We start from the raw sequence: 21,736 nt of genomic DNA on the forward strand, positions 1-21,736 counted from the left end.
AGGGACAGATAGCGCTTAGACAAATTGTATTAGAATAAATGGGGAATAAATACTTCTGATTTTAAGTTTAGGCATCGTGTCCTCTTTAAACATCTTCTGGCTACAGATTAAACAAATACGTCGACAGTATAAAATAAGCAAATAGATTAAATGACACAGCAATGTTGCTGTCGGTCCTTGTTACGTGTGAAGGCAGGAGACGTGAGATAGCGTTTAGTTTAGCCTACCACAGATGTCTCCACCTGCAAATGCTGCGGTCATGTTTGCTATCAGTCAATTAGAAGCAACGTCTCTTCTTCGCCGTAGTTCTTGTTGTTATTATTCTTCTCCAGAATTTGGCGCGTTCTACCTCCCACATTTCCATCTTATTCAAAGCGTTCCAACTCCAAACTGCTTTCCCTTGACAAATTCCAAAAATTCCCAGATTTCCCAGAATGATGCGGACTTGCGTCCGGATAGCCCTGTGTAAGTCGCCCGTGTTGAACGCTACTAGGGACAGATAGCGCTTAGACAAATTGTATTAGAATAAATAGGGAATAAATACTTCTGATTTTAAGTTTAGGCATCGTGTCCTCTTTAAACATCTTCTGGCTGCAGATTAAACGAATACGTCGACAGTATAAAATAAGCAAATAGATTAAATGACACAGCAATGTTGCTGTCGGTCCTTGTTACGTGTGAAGGCAGGAGGCGTGAGATAGCGTTTAGTGTAGCCTACCACAGATGTCTCCACCTGCAAATGCTGCGGTCATGTTTGCTAACAGTCAATTAGAAGTAACGTCTCTTCTTCGCCGTAGTTCTTGTTGTTATTATTCTTCTCCAGATTTTGGCGCGTTCTACCTCCCACATTTCCATCCTATTCAAAGCGTTCCAACTTCAAACTGCTTTCCCTTGACAAATTCCAAAAATTCCCAGATTTCCCAGAATGATGCGGACTTGCGTCCGGATAGCCCTGTGTAAGTCGCCCGTGTTGAACGCTACTAGGGACAGATAGCGCTTAAACAAATTGTATTAGAATAAATACTTCTGATTTTAAGTTTAGGCATCGTGTCCTCTTTAAACATCTTCTGGCTACAGATTAAACAAATACGTCGACGGTATAAAATAAGCAAATAGATTAAATGACACAGCAATGTTGCTGTCGGTCCTTGTTACGTGTGAAGGCAGGAGACGTGAGATAGCGTTTAGTTTAGCCTACCACAGATGTCTCCACCTGCAAATGCTGCGGTCATGTTTGCTAACAGTCAATTAGAAGCAACGTCTCTTCTTCGCCGTAGTTGTTGTTGTTATTATTCTTCTCCAGATTTTGGCGCGTTCTACCTCCCACATTTCCATCCTACTCAAAGCGTTCCAACTTCAAACTGTTCCGCCTATTCAGGAATCGCGGGCTTTCCCTTGACAAATTCCAAAAATTCCCAGATTTCCCAGAATGATGCGGACTTGCGTCCGGATAGCCCTGTGTAAGTCGCCCGTGTCGAACGCTACTAGGGACAGATAGCGCTTAGACAAATTGTATTAGAATAAATACTTCTGATTTTAAGTTTAGGCATCGTGTCCTCTTTAAACATCTTCTGGCTGCAGATTAAACGAATATGTTGACAGTATAAATCACACAGCAGTAAGGATATAAGGAAGTCTACAAAGGCAGCCATTGCCAATGTCTTTGGTTTGCTTCTCTGGCCTTTTACTGAGGCTAGTGAAAAAAAGGCAAATGAAATCAAACATGTACCTGTATTGTTGCAACGTAATAAAGGTTAGTGGTGAAAAGTGGAGGACAAAGTCATTGGCAGACCATGTGTTTGTGGCCAAAGTGACAGAAGCCGTGGATGTTCCTCGTGTTGTGTAGCTGGGATTCTTTGTGTGCCAAGTGTTGACAGTCTACATGGAGCTACTTTCAGTGGAAGTCACCGTCTCCCGTGGATCATTCTCGGGCTCCGCGACATCTCCCCGGGCTGCCGCTGCTTGTGTTCGGACAGACGCTGAGCTGATCCCCGGCTTGTTTAGTCTGAGTCTGTCTGCTCTCTGCCAGTCTCAACTTCTCCACACGTCAGCTAAAACCAGTTAGCCAGCAACTTCGGGCAAACGAGGCAATTTTTTTTTTGTTTTTTTTTTTTGCTCTCCGCCGTCCCCCTCCGACAAGGCGCTAGTGTTTAAGGGCCAGCAGGTGCGAATCTTCGCCGTGGAAATGCCAGCAGGTGACAAGAGTTCCCCCTCAAGAATAACAAGGATTATGATCGATTTTTATTTTCCTCTCATCGATGCTTCCGGTTACCATTGCGCGTGTCTGCGGTGCGTCATCGACGTCCGGAACGTGCCTTGCGTGCGCGCACTCGATGCAGATCACGGAATGGAACCAAACTACCAACCATAGACGGTAAAACAATACAATTATTAAGTTTTTTTCTTTGGTAAATGTCAAACATGTGAGTTAGCTTGAATGTCACAATGAAACGGCACACCTTTTTTTTTCCCAAAAAAAAAAAAAACAGGAGTAATTGCAACACATTCATCGTGTATGTATGTTTGTATTCATTTTGTATTTGTTTGTTCATCACATACGTGTGCTTTTTATTTTCATTTAATGGCGTTTTGATTTAACGTATTCCCTCAATATTAGAGGTATGAGTCCGTATATGACTGACCAACCCGGAGTTCTGAAAAAAATGATCTGCTTCGAAGACAATACTACCAGTTGTGTAATCAGGTAGTTAAAACATAATTGTATTTTATGTATTTATTTTTATTGAACAATTGAACACACAAGGGAAAGCCCATTTACACTACTTAAAAAATACCCCAGTGGTAAGTCATAATTATGAAATAAAAAATCGAAATTCTAAGATTAAAAAATCATAATTATGAGATTAAAAAAAACGAGATTAAAAAAAATCTAATTATGCGATTAAAAGTATGTTTTTATCACATAATTATGTTTTTTATCTATATTTGTTATAAAATGAAAACGACTTTTTAAATCTCAAAATAATCACTTTTTATTTTCGAGTTTTTTACCTCATAATTTGGATTTTTTTTTTTTCAATCCAATCCAATCCACTTTATATATATACCACATTTAAACAACAAAAATGTTTCCAAAGTGCTGCACAACAATATTAAAAACAATATTCAAATATTATCCTTAGCTCCACCAATGACTGAATACAAACAAAAAATAAATAAATATAAAACCAATATAAAAATAAATATGATTAAAAACGATTTTAAAGGGTAAAACCAATTAAAACAGTAAATAGAAATCAAAATTTATTAAAAAAAACTAAAAAAAAAAAAACTACAGAGGACAACAGAGGACAGAGGACCACACAACTCGCGTAGTGTTAAAAGCCAGAGAATAAAAGTGGGTCTTAAGACGAGACTTAAAACAGTCCACTGTGGGAGCAGTTTGAACATGGAGGGGCAGAGTGTTCCAGAGCTTAGGGCCGACCACAGAGAAGGCCCTGTCTCCCCTGGATTTACAGGTAAAAGCCAGTAAATTTCTCTCAGGAAACAGAGTGGACCGACACCAGCAGATGACATGGCACCCCAAACCATCACTGATGGTGGAAACTTTACACTAGACTTCAGGCAACGTGGATCCTGTGCCTCTCCTGTCTTCCTCCAGACTCTGGGACCTCGATTTCCAAAGGAAATGCAAAATTTGCATGGTTGGGTGATGGTTTGGGGTGCCATGTCATCTGCTGGTGTCGGTCCACTCTGTTTCCTGAGATCCAGGGTCAACGCAGCCGTCTACCAGCAAGTTTTAGAGCACTTCATGCTTCCTGCTGCTGACCTGCTCTATGGAGATGGAGATTTCAAGTTCCAACAGGACTTGGCGCCTGCACACAGCGCAAAATCTACCCGTGCCTGGTTTACGGACCATGGTATTTCTGTTCTAAATTGGCCCGCCAACTCCCCTGACCTTAGCCCCATAGAAAATCTGTGGGGTATTGTGAAAAGGAAGATGCAGAATGCCAGACCCAAAAACGCAGAAGAGTTGAAGGCCACTATCAGAGCAACCTGGGCTCTCATAACACCTGAGCAGTGCCAGAAACTCATCGACTCCATGCCACGCCGCATTAACGCAGTAATTGAGGCAAAAGGAGCTCCAACCAAGTATTGAGTATTGTACATGCTCATATTTTTCATTTTCATACTTTTCAGTTGGCCAACATTTCTAAAAATCCCTTTTTTGTATTAGCCTTAAGTAATATTCTAATTTTGTGACACACGGAATTTTGGATTTTCATTTGTTGCCACTTCAAATCATCAAAATTAAATTAAATAAACATTTGAATGCATCAGTTTGTGTGCAATGAATAAATATAATGTACAAGTTACACCCTTTGAATGCAATTACTGAACTAAATCAAGTTTTTCAAAATATTCTAATTTACTGGCTTTTACCTGTAAGTCTGGTCTTGGGCACCACGAGCTGGAGCTGGCTCTCGGACCTAAGAGCACGCGCAGGAGTGTAAATTTGGATGAGGTCGGAGATGTACTGAGGTGCCAGTCCATGTAAAACAAACAGCAAGGTTTTAAAATCAATTCTAAAATGAACAGGGAGCCAGTGCAAACTCTGAAGAATTTGGGTTATATGCTGACGTCTCCTGGCCCCTGTTAAAAGTCCTGCTGCCGCCTTCTGGACTAACTGCAACCGGGAGAGAGCTTTTTGGCTAATGCCAGCATAAAGTGCATTGCAGTAATCCAGGCCACTTGAAATAAAAGCATGCACCACTTGTTCAAAAAGGTTAAAAGATAAAAACAGTTTTACCTTTACTAAAAGACGAAGATGATAAAAACACGATTTTAAAACGTCATTGACTTGTTTGTCAAGTTTAAAATTGCCGTCTATAGTGACGCCAAGGCTGGTGACTTTGGGACGCACATCATTTTGCAATGGTCCCAAGTCAGTGAGGGGCGCACCAAAAATTTAAATTTACGTTTTTCCCTCATTCATTATTAAAAAATTGTGGGCTAACCAAGCCTTGACGTCACATAGACAGTTGAGAAGGGGAGTCGGGGGGCCGTGGCCTTTTGAAATCGGCATATAAATTTGGCAGTCATCTGCACAAAAGTGATAAAACACTCCATGCCTCTTAAAAATCTCTCCAAGAGGGAGAAGGTAAAGTGCTGGGTGATTGGGCCTAGAATAGATCCCTGGGGGACACCACAGTAAAGCGGAGCAGAAGAAGAGGTGGCGTCCCCCAGCCTGACAGAGAGGGTTTTGACTTTTCAATCTTATAATTTAGATTTTCTCATCTCATAATTTCGATTGTATTTAAATCTCATAATTATGATTTAGCAATGGGGTATTTTCTTGTGGCCGAAACGGGCTTCCATACGAACAGTGTATGTTGACCAAATACAAACAAATTAAGGCACTTCCAATACATTAAAATATTCCAGACATTCTCAAGGTTGAGCTTTTAATATGACAAAAAATTCAGAGTACAGAAAGTAATTAAGGTAAGAGACAATATACAAATAGATAAAAAGAAGGAACCGTTGGGTTTCACTTAAAGGACAATAATTCAAGAGCTGTTTTTTATCTATAGTATAGTAGGATAGTATATATTTGTATCATGAATCAATTTAAGTGGACCCCGACTTTAACAAGTTGAAAAACGTATTGGGGTGTTACCATTCAGTGGTCAATTGTACGGAATATGTACTGTACTGTGCAGTCTACTAATACAAGTCTCAATCAATCAATCAATCTTTTACCATTTTCCAATATGTTATAACTAATTTGAAATCATTAAAGGAGAATTTGGGCTTCACTCTAAGAAATCGACATTTGTGTATAAAAAAAAATAACTTACAACATCAATATTAATTTGTAGGTTGTTTGTTATCTTTCACAAATAAAACACATGTAATCTATTTCAGAGTAAATTAGTTAGCAAACTAAGTAATGGACGGATTTTAAAGACATTTCAGAAAATTGTTGGAACAAACCTTTTCTACTTTTTATTATCTTGTCAAAACACTTATATTGTTGACATTCATTTGTCACCATAACAACCAGCCATGCATTTTAGATTAATCAAGGTTAACACCGATTTTGTTTTGGTTTGTTTCCTGGTATGTAAAATAATGCTCAAAATTATCACGATTGATCAGAATGTTTACTTAATTGCCATGGTTATGTTTTTTTTTTGTTTTTTTGTTGAACAACCAACATACATTTAATAATTCACTCAACAGTCAAGGCACTTTCAACAACAAGGAAAGAAAACACAAGCAAATACAGATATAGTATTAAATATGAATAAATAATAATAATACAAAAATATAAAAAATTAAAATAAAATAAAAACACAAAAAGGGCTACCTAAATCACTCTAAATGTTGGAACAAATATTTTAATTTAAGGACTTTTGTACTCTTAATCATTCTCCAAGATTTGATTGATCATTCAAATCCACTATACATGGAGTTAAAGGAACTTAAACCGCACGATGTGATCAATTTTAAAACTGCTCAAATTATGTTTAGGGCATCCCAAAACTCTCTACCATCCAATATACAGAACCTATTCCAGGATAGAGATGCTCACCATAGTTACAGTCTTAGAGGAGACAACAAATTATATTTGCCTAAATTTAGAACAACTTTAAAATCAATGTGCATTTCAGTGCGTGGAGTCACTCTGTGGAACAACTTAGGGGACAAGTTAAAAACGTGTTCCAACATGATTCAATTTAAAAGACTGTTTAAAAAGCCCTAATCATAAAAAATGTATCTCCGTGTTATATACCTCCTTAAGTTCAGTTGCTCCAAACTCTCTATCAGTGATAAGAGCCTCGTGGGAGAGCGATCTTAATACCAACATATCCGATCAACACTGGAACTCGGCCCTGAAACTGGTTCACTCCTCCTCAATATGTGCCCGTCATAGTCTCATCCAATGCAAAGTAATCCATAAAATTCACCACACTAATTCAAAACTATCCAAAATCTACCCCACTGTTAGCAATACCTGCAATAGATGCAAACAATCTCCGGCTGATCACGTCCATATGTTCTGGTCCTGCTCTAAACTATGTTCCTTTTGGGAGGACATTTTTGACACAATTGGAAAAGCATACGGTCAAAACTTTCCTCCCAACCCATTATCAGCCATTTTTGGCGTATGCCCCGATAACATGTGCCCGGTACCACTAAAACGAGCTGTTGCTTTTACGACCCTGCTGGCCAGGCGATTGATCTTGTTTAATTGGAAGCTGGCTCGCTCCCCATCACACGGCCGTTGGATTAGAGAGGTTCTCTACAACCTAAAACTGGAAAAACTTAGGTTTTCGCTAAAGGGCTCGGTTCAAGCATTTGAAAGCTCATGGAGCCCTTTTTTGCTGTATGTCAACTCTCTTGACCTATGCCCAGACGCAGATGAGGAATAATCTCCCTTTTATTTATTAGTATTATGTTATTCTATTTTTATTTTATTATATATTATTATTATTATTATTACAAATTTTTTTTTTATTTTATTATTATATATATATATTTTTTTTAATTTATATATATATCTGTCTGTCTCTGGCCGCGTATGTATGTGTGTGTGTGTGTGTGTGTGTGTGAGAATGTGTCTGTCTTTGTCGTCTTGTTACATAATTGCGCCATTTGTCCCTCGTTAGTGGGACCTGAGTGGGGTGGGAGGGTGGGTGGTTTGGGTTTTAAGGGAAAGGGTGTGAATCATGTACTAACTTTAAAATTGTACTGTTTTGACTTGCACTTTTTTCTGTCTGTTTGAAAATGCCAATAAAAAAAAGTTGGAAAAAAAAAAGACTGTTTAAAAAAGAAGTACTGAAGAAGTACGAGGAGGAAAGAGAGTGATGCCCTCAGCACAGAGCGATGGGAGAGAGGTGTATGGTCAGAGAGAGAGTGTGTGTGTGTGTGTGTGTGTGTGTGTGTGTGTGTGTGTGTGTGTGTGTGTGTGTGTGTGTGTGTGTGTGTGTGTGTGTGTGTGTGTGTGTGTGTGTGTGTGTTTGAGTGTGTGTGTGCGTGTGTGTGTGTGTGCGTGCGTGCGTGCGTGCGTGCGTGTGTGTGTGTGTGTGTGTGTGTGTGTGTGTGTGTGTGTGTGTGTGTGTGTTTTGTCTCGTCTTGTCTTGTACTAACAGTGGTACTATTATATTGTTAGTGTACAGGAGTTTTTCTTGTTTTTGTTTGTGTGGTATTGTTCTTGTATTATATGGTTTATGTTAAATGTGGAGTGAGTGTAAGCATCTGCTTCATCCAACCCCTTTTCAAGCCTTTCACAAATGTCTCTGCCAAAATGTAAAAAAAACGACAAAAAACGTTGTACTGTGCAAGTTTGAAATAAATACTTAAATTCAATTCAATTCAATAATTGTAAACCATTAAGCCAATTAGAAAATGTAGGCCTTACTTTCATAAAACGACATTTATATAAAAAAAAGTTGCCTGGAGCATAATAATGTTGACAAATTGCTATGGCTATGTTCTAGAAACATTTAGCCTTATTGCGCATGCGTGCGCATGCTCAGTAGCGTTGTATAGCAAACTTTTTCTTTTTTTTCAGGTCGTGCATTTTCTCAGAACACCGGCTTGTTAATGTCACATCCTTCTATTATATAAATTATCAATTATTATTTATTACTTCATCTAACTAATACACGTACTTTAAAAAAAAATCAAACATTATCTTACCGGAAAAGTACAATCCGGGCCGTTCATGAATGCAACGTCATACGGGTGAGTGACGTCACACAGGAACCAGCGAGCCTGACAAATCAAGATGGCGTCCCACGGCAGACCAGGAAAGAGATTCCATAATAAATAAAACATATTCGGCTCTAATTCGAATCGAAGCGGCGTACCAGTAGGAAACAGAGTCACATTTGTAAGAGCAAAAACGGAGCGGATACAGGTGAGAGAAATGTTGACATGTTTGGTTACGGGGCGGTGCCGTGGCAACAGAAGTCAGGCCACACCGCTTTACTTTCTTTACTTTGCCTAGAACATGTTCCACCACTCGCTACATTTGACCAATACCTTCTCCTACCGCCGACAAGATCATATTCGGCGGTGTTTGGGTTACATTGGCGAGGGTGGCCAACTCCAGTGTGTGATAGCCTAGCCTGTTGCTAATCAATAAGTTTGGTGTCTCACGCTAATGTTGCTGTCGGTCCTTGTTACATGTGAAGGCAGGAGACGTGAGAGAGTTTACTTTAGACTACCACAGATGTCTCCATGAGAGAGTTTACTTTAGCCTACCACAGATGTCTCCACCTGCAAACGCTGCTGTCATGTTTTGATAACAGTCAATTAAAAGCAACGTCTCTTCTTAGCCCTAGTTCTTGTTTTGCTACGACTATCTTATCTTTACCTTTACGTCAGCGAGCAAGATCTAGCAAATGACCGTTTTTGTTTCTATACAGTAATTTAGGCCCCGTTTACACTAAACCGGATAAGGTTATCCAGGGTTAGTGATGGGTCCGGCAACACCGATGCATCGGCGCATGCGTCGAGCTCATAGAGCAAAACCCTGTTTCGGTGCGCGTACCGCTTTTGGAAAGTCACGTGACCGATCATGAGCTGTTTTGGTCACGTGACCGATACGCCAACTGTGTCGCACTGACGCCTCCTCTGTGCCCTGTGAGCGGCTCTTTTCTACAGCCGGTGAAATAATAACTAAGAAGAGAAATCGTCTAAAATGTAATACGTTGGAAAAACTTTTTTTTTTTTAAATGTGTAAAAAATAGAATTAAAAAAATTCCCAGTCCACAATCATCCACAACACGTTCTCTTAGATTTCCATCTAATGATACATGTTCACATTATTTATTGACTGTATCTAAAAATGATAAAAATATATTTTTATTTAAATGAAGATATGAAATAATCCTAAATGAAATACAATGACTTGCTTTATATTATTGTATATACTAGGGCAGGGGTCACCAACGCGGTACCCGCGGTCACCAGGTAACCCGTAAGGACCAGATCAGTCGCCCGCTGTACTGTTCTAAAAATAGCTCAAAGAGCAGCACTTACCAGTGAACTGCCTCTATTTTTTAAATTTTATTTATTTACTAGCAAGCTGGTCTCGCTTTGCTCGACATTTTTAATTCTAAAAGAGACAAAACTCAAATAGAATTTGAAAATCCAAGAAAATATTTTAAAGACTTGGTCTTCACTTGGAATAAGCGGTAGAAAATGGATGGATGGATGGGTCTTCACTTGTTTAAATAAATTCATTTATTTTTGACTTTGCTTCTTATTACTTTTAGAAATACAATTTTAGAGAAAAAATACAACCTTAAAAATGATTTTAGGATTTTTAAACAAATATACCTTTTTACCTTTTAAATTTCTTCCTCTTCTTTCCTGACAATTGAAATCAATGTTCAAGTAAAAAATTTTTTTTTTTATTGTAAAGAATAATACATATTTTAGCTTCTGTTTTTTTCGACGAAGAATATTTGTGAAATATTTCTTCAAACTTGCTATGATTAAAATTTTAAAAAAAAAATTCTGGAAAATCTGTAGAATCAAATTTAAATCTTATTTCAAAGTATTTTGAATTTCTTTTCAAATTTTTGTTTTGGAAAATCTAGAAGAAATACTGATTTGTCTTTGTTAAATATTCTAACAAAGTGCAGATTGGATTTTAACCAATTTAAAACATGTCATCAAAATTCTAAAATTTATCTTAATCAGGAAAAATTACTAATGATGTTCCATAAATTCTTTTTTAAATTTTTTCCAAAAGATTCAAATAAGCTAGTTTTTCTCTTCTTTTTGTCGGTTGAATTTTGAATTATAAAGAGTCGAAATTGAAGATAAACTATGTTTCAAAATGTTATTTTAATTTTTTTCTTGTTTTCTCCTCTTTTAAACCGTTCAATTAAGTGTTTTTTTTCATCATTTATTCTCTACAAAAAAACCTTCCGTAAAAGGAAAAAAAAAAGTACGACGGAATGACAGACAGAAATACCCTTTTTTTTTATATATATATACATTTATTTATTTAGCTATTTTTGTTTAAATCACACTTACGTGTAACTTACAAATGACAATATATTTATTTATTTAAGTGTGTATCAAACTGGTAGCCCTTCGCATTAATCAGTACCCAAGAAGTAGTTTTTGGTTTCAAAAAGGTTGGTGACCCCTGTACTAGGGCATCAAATCAGTGTCAGTTGAGTCGGTCCATAGGTTGCCTGTAGGGATTTTTCATGTCCAGCAGATGTCAGTATTTAGTGACACAGTATCGACACAGTATCAATACAGTTTTGCAATGTGTCGAAACGCTTCATGATGCCTCATCAACCCATCACTATCCAGGGTAAATCCCACCTAACCTTATCCGTGTCCACACACAATAATGCCACCGTTTAAGACCCCCCCCGTCCGCCGGCGCAACGCGACCTAATACGCATGCGCGAAAAATGCGCACGTCATAATCACCTCCAGTGATGCTTTGTGCGCAAGTTCGTAAATATAACTTCCATCCATTTTCTACCGCTTATCCCTTTAGGGATGGCGGGGGGTGCTGGAGCCTAAATCTCTCAATTACACAAGGCCAAGTACCAAAAGATTTTAAGATAGCAAGAGTAACTCCCCTTGTTGGAGCCTATCTATATTATTTATTTATTAATTGTTTTGACAATGAAATCAAATAATGTCAATAATGATGTTGATGAATTATTGGATGTTTTAGATTTCATTGTGATTGACTGATTGTTTTCAGCTGCTCACGCTCCTACTGGTGAGCCACTTCCTCCTCCTATAATTAAGAAGACGGGACAGCTGGGTGCCCTTTGTCTGTCCATCATGTTGAAGGAGTGAGGAGTGAAACAGTTTGTTTACCGCTAAACTACCGTATTTTCCGCACCATAAGCCGCCCTGGGTTATAAGCCGCGCCTTCAATGAACGGCATATTTCAAAACTTTGTCCACCTATAAGCCGCCCCGTGTTATAAGCCGCATCTAACTGCGCTAAAAAAATTTCAAAAAAACAGTCAGATAGGTCAGTCAAACTTTAATAATATATTAAAAACCAGCGTGATGTGGGCGCGCATGGAGTCGTATATCAACATGGACGGAGCTGCGTGAAAAAAGCCACCCGGCCTCTTCGAGTAAACTTAAACTTACCTTAACCACTCGCTCATCTTTTCTTCATCCATCCATCCCTTCGAGTTAGCTTTTATGATGACGCCGGCTGGAAAGGTCTCTTTTGGCAAGGTCTTCCTTTTGAATATCACCATGGGTGGAAGTTTCTGGCCATTAGCATGGCAAGCTAGAACCACAGTGAAGGACGACTTCTCATTCCCTGTGGTGCGAATATTCACCGTACGTGCTCCCGTTGTATCCACAGTGCGGTTCACAGGAATATCAAAAGTCAGTGGAACCTCGTCCATGTTGATAATGTTCTCTGGCCGGATCTTTTTTTCAGCTATCTTGTTTTTACAATATGCACGGAAAGTAGCCAGCTTTTCTTGAAAGTCTTTAGGCAGTTGCTGTGAAATAGTAGTCCGTGTGCGGATGGAGAGATTGCGTCTTTTCATGAACCAGAAACCTGTCGCTTAGTAGGAGCCATTTTGTGGTCTTTACAGATGTAAACACACAAAGGAAATGAAACGTAATATCCGCGCGCTTCTTCTTCTTCTATGGGGGCGGGTGGTTGCTTACAGTAGAAGAAGAAGCGCTTCCTGTTCTATGGGGGCGGGTGCTTACCTTGGCGGTTGCTTGCGTAGAAGAAGAAGCACTTCCTCTTCTACGGGGAAAAAAGATGGCGGCTGTTTACCGTAGTTGCGAGACCGAAACTTTATGAAAATGAATCTTAATATTAATCCATATATAAAGCGCACCGGGTTATAAGCCGCACTGTCAGCTTTTGAGTAAATTTGTGGTTTTTAGGTGCGGCTAATAGTGCGGAAAATACGGTATTTGGAAGCCACGCTAAACTATTTGGAAGCCACGCTAAATTATATTGAAGCCACGCTAAATAAGTTATTTTGATTATTTCGAAAGTCAACCACGGAGAATATGTTTTGTTTGTGAAAATAAATTATGATCATTTGGAATCTCGACATATCTCCGCGAGTGCTTATTAAGGAATTTAGTGAGTCAAACACCTCCTCCTCAGGACTACTCTGCATTACTTTATTTTTATTTTTTCGAACTTTTTGAATGCAAGAGTAGCCGTAACACCCCTCTTTAAAAAAGGAAGCAAATTGGAACCTGGCAACTACCGACCTGTTCCTATTCTCAGTTCCATTTTTGAAAGTAATGGAAAAAATAGTTTATGAACAGGTCTATAGTTACCTTGCCACTAATAAACTCATGCACAAATTCCAATCCGGCTTCAGAACGAACCACTCCACTGACACATGCCATCTCTATCTGAGCGACCACATCAAACATGAGGTGGACGTGGGCATGGTCATGCTGGACCTTCAGAAGGCCTTTGACACCGTTAACCACTGTTGGATAAGCTCAGAGCAATCGGATTTGACAAAACCTCATCGAGCTGGATGCAGTCTTACTTGGAGGGGAGGGAACAGGTGGTAGAGGTGAACGGCATCGTGTCCCCCCCCCTCCCCCGTAAGCTGTGGAGTCCCCCAAGGCAGTATATTAGGGCCTTTACTGTTCCTAATGTATATAAACGACTTGTCATCAGCATGCGACTGTGAATTGTTCTTGTTTGCGGATGACTCGGCCCTGCTGGTATCAGACAAGGACAAGTCACAGGTGGAGAAAATCCTCAGTGCTGAACTCTGTAGAACTCGCACTTGGCTCGCTGACAACAAGCTATCCATACACTTGGGTAAAACTGAATCCATCCTGTTTGGGTCCCACATCAACCTTAAGAAAGTCAATGACTTCACTATAAAAGTGGGTGACATTGTTATCACCAGGAAAGATGAGGTCACCTATCTAGGTTCCATTCTAGAGGCTAATCTTTCCTGTGATAAAATGGCAACCATGGTAATCAAAAAGGTAAACCAACGAACGAGATTTCTCTATAGAATCTCCTCTCTGGTCAACAAAAGCACCATGAGGACTCTAGCGGGAACTCTCGTTCAACCCTTTTTCCATTACGCATGCACCTCCTGGTACCCTAGCACCTCCAAAACCCTCAAATCTAAACTCCAAACATCCCAGAACAAGCTAGTCAGATTACTTCTAGACCTCCACCCCAGATCACACCTCACTCCTACCCACTTCTCCAAAGTGGGCTGGCTCAGGGTGGAGGACAGAGTAAAACAACTTGCACTGAGCCTAGTCTATAAAATCCGCTACACCTCCCTGATACCGAAGTACATGTCAAACTACTTCCTTAACGTAAATGACCGCCATAACCACAACACCAGGGGGAGCTCCACTAACCACGTTAAACCCAGATTCCCATCTAACAAAGGTCTTAACTCATTCTCCTTCTATGCCACATCAATATGGAATGCACTCCCAACAGGTATAAAAGAAAGGGCATCTCTATCCTCCTTCAAAACCGCAATAAAAGTACACCTGAAGGGGACTTCAACCCTAAACTAACACCCTCCCCGGATTGTTAATAACCAAATGTAAATAATCAAATGTAGATATTTTTTCTTATGCCTTCTGATCTCTCTCTCTCTCTCTCTCTCTCTCTCTCTCTCTCTCTCTCTCTCTCTCTCTCTCTCTCTCTCTCTCTCTCTCTCTATCAATCTATCTATCCACTACTTGCTGTACATATCCTACCAAGTCAGACCTACACTGTTCCAATATATGCATTTCTCTGTTCTCAATTGTTGATGACTGAAGTGTTGATACCAACCAAACCTAACCCCCCACCCCCCCCCATCCACATCCCACATCCCGGATTGTAATTAATGTAAATAATTCAATGTATATACCCTGATGTGTGATGACAGTATTATGATGATGGTATACAGGTATATCTGATAGTATATATCTGTATCAGTGGACCCCGACTTAAACAAGTTGAAAAACGTATTGGGGTGTTACCATTTAGTGGTCAATTGTACGGAATATGTACTGTACTGTGCAATGTACTAATAAAAGTCTCAATCAATCAATCAGTCAATTCACACACTAGGGATAATTTAGTGTTGCCAATCAACCTAACCCCTATGTCTTTGGAGGTGGGAGGGGCCTATCCCTAGGTGCATGTCTTTGGAGGTGGGAGGGGCCTATCCCCAGGTGCATGTCTTTGGAGGTGGGAGGATTTTTGATTGATTGATTGAAACTTTTATTAGAAGATTGCACAGTACAGTACATATTCCATACAATTGACCACTAAATGGTAACACCCCAATAAGTTTTTCAACTTGTTTAAGTCAAGGTCCACGTTAATCAATCCATGGTACAGATATATACTATCATCATAATACAGTCATCACACAAGTTCATCATCAGAGTATATACATTGAATTATTTACATTATTTACAATCCGGGTGGTGGGATGTGGAGGGTTTGGTTGATATCAGCACTTCAGTCATCAACAATTGCGTCATCAGGTCCGTGCATGTCCTTCGTATTGTGAGGCAGACGCACCAACCCCTCTTCCACCGTGTTGTGGTATTTCAATGAACTGGAATCCAGTGTGCTGTGGGGCCGGCCCTATTGTAGTGAATCACACCTGAAACATCATAATTTAATCACATCTTTAATAAACACATGAAAGTACACAATGTGACAAAGAACATTTTACATCAATCAATCTCAGGATCTAGATATCTGGTCAGGACACTCCTCACTCTTTTGCCTTCACCTTCATTGTCCATTCCTTTTTGGTGACTTTATATACTCTGGACCTAGACGTCGAGTCCACGAAATACAATAACTGATACAGTCTGCTTTGCCAGTCCAAAAGCATTCGTCGTTTTCCGTAGTTAGTCTTCCCTCGACGGCCAGGTAATACAAAGCACACGCAACCTTTTTTATCACATCCACGGGAGCCCGCTTTCTCGTTGTCTGTCCTTCGACAACTGGAAGAAGTTTTTCGGTAAGTAGAATCACAGCTGACCTCGACATTGGAAAGTTCTCTTGCCGTCTGAGAAGTGTCGTATCCCAAATCGCTGCAATCCCTTTCTCCTAAGGTATTCATGTGTGATTTCCACAAGCGTCTGTACAGACGGAAGGAGAAACACGGCATGTCTGGATGATTCGCCTTCATATTTCCAGTGGTTAGCTCCGAGTTAGGAAACCGCTTTATTATGAAGCTGGCTGCGGCGCGTTCTTTCTGACGTCACTTCCTGTGTGGGTCGCGGTTTTTCTGGCGTCACTTCCTCTCCGAACTCTGTTTGTAAACGATCAATGAGTCCATACAAAGCTAAGAGCCGGAGATTCAAGAAATACACGGTGCACTTACCCGTGTAAAAAAAATTGTCCGAGGAGGGGAATCTTAAATGATAGTTTAGTGTGGCTGAAACGGGGGCTTAGGCTAAATAATTATTTGTTTAAGGGGTTAGAAAGTGATCCTGAAATTTATATTAAAAGCTGTTTTTGTTCTCCAAACAGCTACTGGTAACATTGACCAGTAGCTGACGACAGTGTTTTTTTATTCACAATCATCTTATTGCTCCTACATTACTGTAGTTAAAAATACTTGTCCACCAACCATATTTTTCCCTTATCCACACATGATCAACTGAGCAAGAGAATACAGCATCTTGTGACTTATCAGTGACTACGACTGTTTACACTGCAGGCCTAAGTGGCCTAAATCAGGTTTTTTCGAAATCTGTTTTTTTTTCCCAGTTGACTTGTTTTTTATACACTGCAAGTAAAATGTGATCTCTGTCAGACTCCAGTGTAAAAGCGCACAGGCCCCGATGTGGCCCCGACGTCACTTGCATGCACAGTTTGATAAAGTGAAAACAAAGGAAGTTGACCTGATTCAGTAAATAAACAAGGAAGTCGCTACTACTACTACAAAATAAAATAAAAGTTGCCCCCGTAGATATCAGAGGTGAGATCTTAGGGCACCTAATGATTTGATTACGATTCAGGAGCTACAATTCAATTATTGATGTATCTTTAATTCATGTATACTGATGCAGTTTTGGATTTGTTTTTGTTTCACTAAATAAGCATTTATCAATTGCAACTTTTAAAACCAGTGTATTTGTAATACCATCCATCCATCCATCCATCCATCCATCTTCTTCCGCTTATCCGAGGTCGGGTCGCGGGGGCAGCAGCTTAAGCAGGGAAGCCCAGACTTCCCTCTCCCCAGCCACTTCGTCCAGCTCCTCCCGGGGGATCCCGAGGCGTTCCCAGGCCAGCCGGGAGACATAGTCTTCCCAGCGTGTCCTGGGTCTTCCCCGTGGCCTTCTACCGGTCGGACGTGCCCGAAACACCTTCCTAGGGAGGCGTTCGGATGGCATCCTGACCAGATGCCCGAACCACCTCATCTGGCTCCTCTCGATGTGGAGGAGCAGCGGCTTTACTTTGAGCTCCCCCCGAATGACAGAGCTTCTCACCCTATCTCTAAGGGAGAGCCCCGCCACTCGGCGGAGGAAACTCATTTCGGCCGCTTGTACCCGTGATCTTGTCCTTTCGGTCATGACCCAAAGCTCATGACCATAGGTGAGGATGGGAACGTAGATCGACCGGTAAATCGAGAGCTTTGCCTTCCGGCTCAGCTCCTTCTTCACCACAACGGATCGATACAGCGTCCGCATTACTGAAGACGCCGCACCGATCCGCCTGTCGATCTCACGATCCACTCTTCCCCCACTCGTGAACAAGACTCCGAGGTACTTGAACTCCTCCACTTGGGGCAAGATCTCCTCCCCAACCCGGAGATGGCACTCCACCCTTTTCCGGGAGAGAACCATGGACTCGGACTTGGAGGTGCTGATTCCCATCCCAGTCGCTTCACACTTGGCTGCGAACCGATCCAGTGAGAGCTGAAGATCTTGGCCGGAGGAAGCCATCAGGACCACATCATCTGCAAATAGCAGAGACCTAATCCTGCAGCCACCAAACCAGATCCCCTCAACGCCTTGACTGCGCCTAGAAATTCTGTCCATAAAAGTTATGAACAGAATGGGTGACAAAGGGCAGCCTTGGCGGAGTCCAACCCTCACTGGAAACGTGTCCGACTTACTGCCGGCAATGCGGACCAAGCTCTGGCACTGATCATACAGGGAGCGGACTGCCACAATAAGACAGTCCGTTACCCCATACTCTCTGAGCACTCCCCACAGGACTTCCCGGGGTACACGGTCGAATGCCTTCTCCAAGTCCACAAAGCACATGTAGACTGGTTGGGCAAACTCCCATGCACCCTCAAGGACCCTGCCGAGAGTATAGAGCTGGTCCACAGTTATTTGTAGTACGAAACAGTTAAATTGTATTAATGTAATAAAGTTAAAGTACCACTGATAGTCTCACACACACACTAGGTGTGGTGAAGTTACCCTCTGCATTTGACCCATCCCCTTGTTCCACCCCCTGGGAGGTGAGGGGAGCAGTGAGCAGCAGCGGTGGTCACGCTCCGAAATCATGGTGAATTAACCCCCAATTGCAACCCTTGATGCTGAGTGGTAATGGCTCCCATTTGTATAGTCTTTTGTATGACTCGGCCAGGGTTTGAACTCACAACTTACCCATCTCAGGGCGGACGCTCTAACCACAAGCCTGCTCAGTGGCCTTGTGGTTAATAGTAGTTGCTAACAGTAAAGTGTGTGCAAAACTCGAACTTAAGTACCCTATAATACTGGATCTGGTCATATTTTTCGGTGAGGTGTGTAGTCAGCTAAAATTTTAGAACTGTCCGCATTACTGTATTTCCAAAAAATAATCCCAGCTGGACTCTTGTCCGGGTGATAATCAAGTTAATTTTCAACCATCCTTTTTCTGCCGCTTGTCCGTTTCGGGGTCGCGGGTGGTGCTGGAGCCTACTCTCAGCTGCATTCGGGCGGTAGGCGGGGTACACCCTGGACAAGTCGCCACCGCCCTGAGATGGGTAGGTTGTGAGTTCAAACCCCGGCCGAGTCATACCAAAGACTATAAAAATGGGAGCCATTACCTCCCTGCTTGGCACTCAGCATCAAGGCTTGGAATTGGGGGTTAAATCACCAAAAATGATTCCCGGGCCCCGCTGCTGCTTACTGCTCCCCTCACCTCCCAGGGGGTGATCAAGGGACAATCATTGGTACTTTAACTTGAACTTAACCTCATCGCAGGACCAACACAGATAGACAACACTCACATTGACACATGTTTATTTCCAGATTTGTAGACAATGTATTTCACGTTTTTTCTTTGACTGCAAATCCAAAATGCGTCCAAACGTCCAAATTAAACTTTGCAGGACTATCCACTAGCTTTAGCTTTCCGCTCTGATCCTTGGTGTTTCCTGCGCAGGGGATTGTGGGAAATGTGGTTTGCTTCTCAGACCGGCTCACTCAATAGTGCCACAAAAAAACTACAATGGCGAGTGTCCTCCCAGTCCTCATTTACCGTCACACGTAACAGCAATATTGTGACAATTTTGAAACCGCAAAACCGCAGTATTTACAATACCGTCACATCCCTAATGTCCTTTTAGATGACCTGCTTAAAATTATATATACTTTTTTAGCATACTTTTGGTCACTTCCTGAAAAGCATGTCATTGTATTATAACAGCATTTGTTAGAGTATACTTTTCAAAGAAAAGTATGTCTATAGAATGTTTCTGTAAGTGCATCAAATACATCTGCACACTGGTAAACAATGGTCTCTCTGTGTTGATAAAGTCGGACATTGTGCAGCATGACCCACTAATTGATTATGTGAACTCAGATTTGACGCAGCTAAATGAAAGGAGCTACAATATGAACAGTCAGACTCAAGTTGTCAATTCAAAACACTGGAGATGCTACACCACATGTAAAAATATGAAGATTGAATGCTACGGTTGTTGTAACTAAAATGATCACAAGTATGGTTATTACAGTAAATGTTGAGTGTTCTCCAAAAGTACTTATACAGGTAAAAGCCAGTAAATTAGAATATTTTGAAAAACTTGATTTATTTCAGTAATTGCATTCAAAAGGTGTAACTTGTACATTATATTTATTCATTGCACACAGACTGATGCATTCAAATGTTTATTTCATTTAATTTTGATTTGAAGTGGCAACAAATGAAAATCCAAAATTCCGTGTGTCACAAAATTAGAATATTACTTAAGGCTAATACAAAAAAGGGATTTTTAGAAATGTTGGCCAACTGAAAAGTATGAAAATGAAAAATATGAGCATGTACAATACTCAATACTTGGTTGGAGCTCCTTTTGCCTCCATTACTGCGTTAATGCGGCGTGGCATGGAGTCGATGAGTTTCTGGCACTGCTCAGGTGTTATGAGAGCCCAGGTTGCTCTGATAGTGGCCTTCAACTCTTCTGCGTTTTTGGGTCTGGCATTCTGCATCTTCCTTTTCACAATACCCCACAGATTTTCTATGGGGCTAAGGTCAGGGGAGTTGGCGGGCCAATTTAGAAGAGAAATACCATGGTCCGTAAACCAGGCACGGGTAGATTTTGCGCTGTGTGCAGGCGCCAAGTCCTGTTGGAACTTGAAATCTCCATCTCCATAGAGCAGGTCAGCAGCAGGAAGCATGAAGTGCTCTAAAACTTGCTGGTAGACGGCTGCGTTGACCCTGGATCTCAGGAAACAGAGTGGACCGACACCAGCAGATGACATGGCACCCCAAACCATCACCCAACCATGCAAATTTTGCATTTCCTTTGGAAATCGAGGTCCCAGAGTCTGGAGGAAGACAGGAGAGGCACAGGATCCACGTTGCCTGAAGTCTAGTGTACAGTTTCCACCATCAGTGATGGTTTGGGGTGCCATGTCATCTGCTGGTGTCGGTCCACTCTGTTTCCTGAGATCCAGGGTCAACGCAGCCGTCTACCAGCAAGTTTTAGAGCACTTCATGCTTCCTGCTGCTGACCTGCTCTATGGAGATGGAGATTTCAAGTTCCAACAGGACTTGGCGCCTGCACACAGCGCAAAATCTACCCGTGCCTGGTTTACGGACCATGGTATTTCTCTTCTAAATTGGCCCGCCAACTCCCCTGACCTTAGCCCCATAGAAAATCTGTGGGGTATTGTGAAAAGGAAGATGCAGAATGCCAGACCCAAAAACGCAGAAGAGTTGAAGGCCACTATCAGAGCAACCTGGGCTCTCATAACACCTGAGCAGTGCCAGAAACTCATCGACTCCATGCCACGCCGCATTAACGCAGTAATTGAGGCAAAAGGAGCTCCAACCAAGTATTGAGTATTGTACATGCTCATATTTTTCATTTTCATACTTTTCAGTTGGCCAACATTTCTAAAAATCCCTTTTTTGTATTAGCCTTACACAATATTCTAATTTTGTGACACACGGAATTTTGGATTTTCATTTGTTGCCACTTCAAATCATCAAAATTAAATGAAATAAACATTTGAATGCATCAGTCTGTGTGCAATGAATAAATATAATGTACAAGTTACACCTTTTGAATGCAATTACTGAAATAAATCAAGTTTTTCAAAATATTCTAATTTACTGGCTTTTACCTGTATGTGCACTGAAATCTTTTAACTAAGTTTAATTATATTAAATAAGTAAACACAATTAGGAATGTAACGAAAAACGGTAATTGTGATAAAACTCCTGACTGTTAGTATAACCGTCTTCAATTAAAATTATCGGAAAGATTGATTGATAACCACACTTTGATACACTTAGTTTGCTAGCTAGCTTAAATACTAACATG

At 40.9% G+C, this 21,736-nt stretch overlaps 2 protein-coding genes across 3 annotated transcripts in view; one reads left to right on the top strand and one right to left on the bottom strand.

Moving 5' to 3' along the window:
* Positions 1-2,299, bottom strand: part of ube2r2 (ubiquitin-conjugating enzyme E2R 2) — a 38,540-nt gene extending 36,241 nt beyond the window's left edge. Inside the window, exon 1 of the mRNA XM_061932385.2 lies at positions 1,730-2,299. The gene's annotated coding sequence lies outside the window, so the exon portion shown is untranslated. The remainder of the gene's footprint in view (positions 1-1,729) is intronic.
* ubap1 (ubiquitin associated protein 1) overlaps positions 2,239-21,736 on the top strand; it is a 30,095-nt gene continuing 10,597 nt past the window's right edge. Inside the window, exon 1 of one of the 2 annotated variants that reach the window (XM_061932384.2) lies at positions 2,239-2,374. The gene's annotated coding sequence lies outside the window, so the exon portion shown is untranslated. Of the gene's footprint in view, positions 2,375-8,725; positions 8,891-21,736 lie in introns of those variants that run through there. The other variant, XM_061932383.1, reaches the window with a different exon arrangement.

The sequence above is a fragment of the Nerophis lumbriciformis genome, linkage group LG38 (assembly GCF_033978685.3).
Source record: "Nerophis lumbriciformis linkage group LG38, RoL_Nlum_v2.1, whole genome shotgun sequence".
Taxonomy (NCBI): domain Eukaryota; kingdom Metazoa; phylum Chordata; class Actinopteri; order Syngnathiformes; family Syngnathidae; genus Nerophis; species Nerophis lumbriciformis.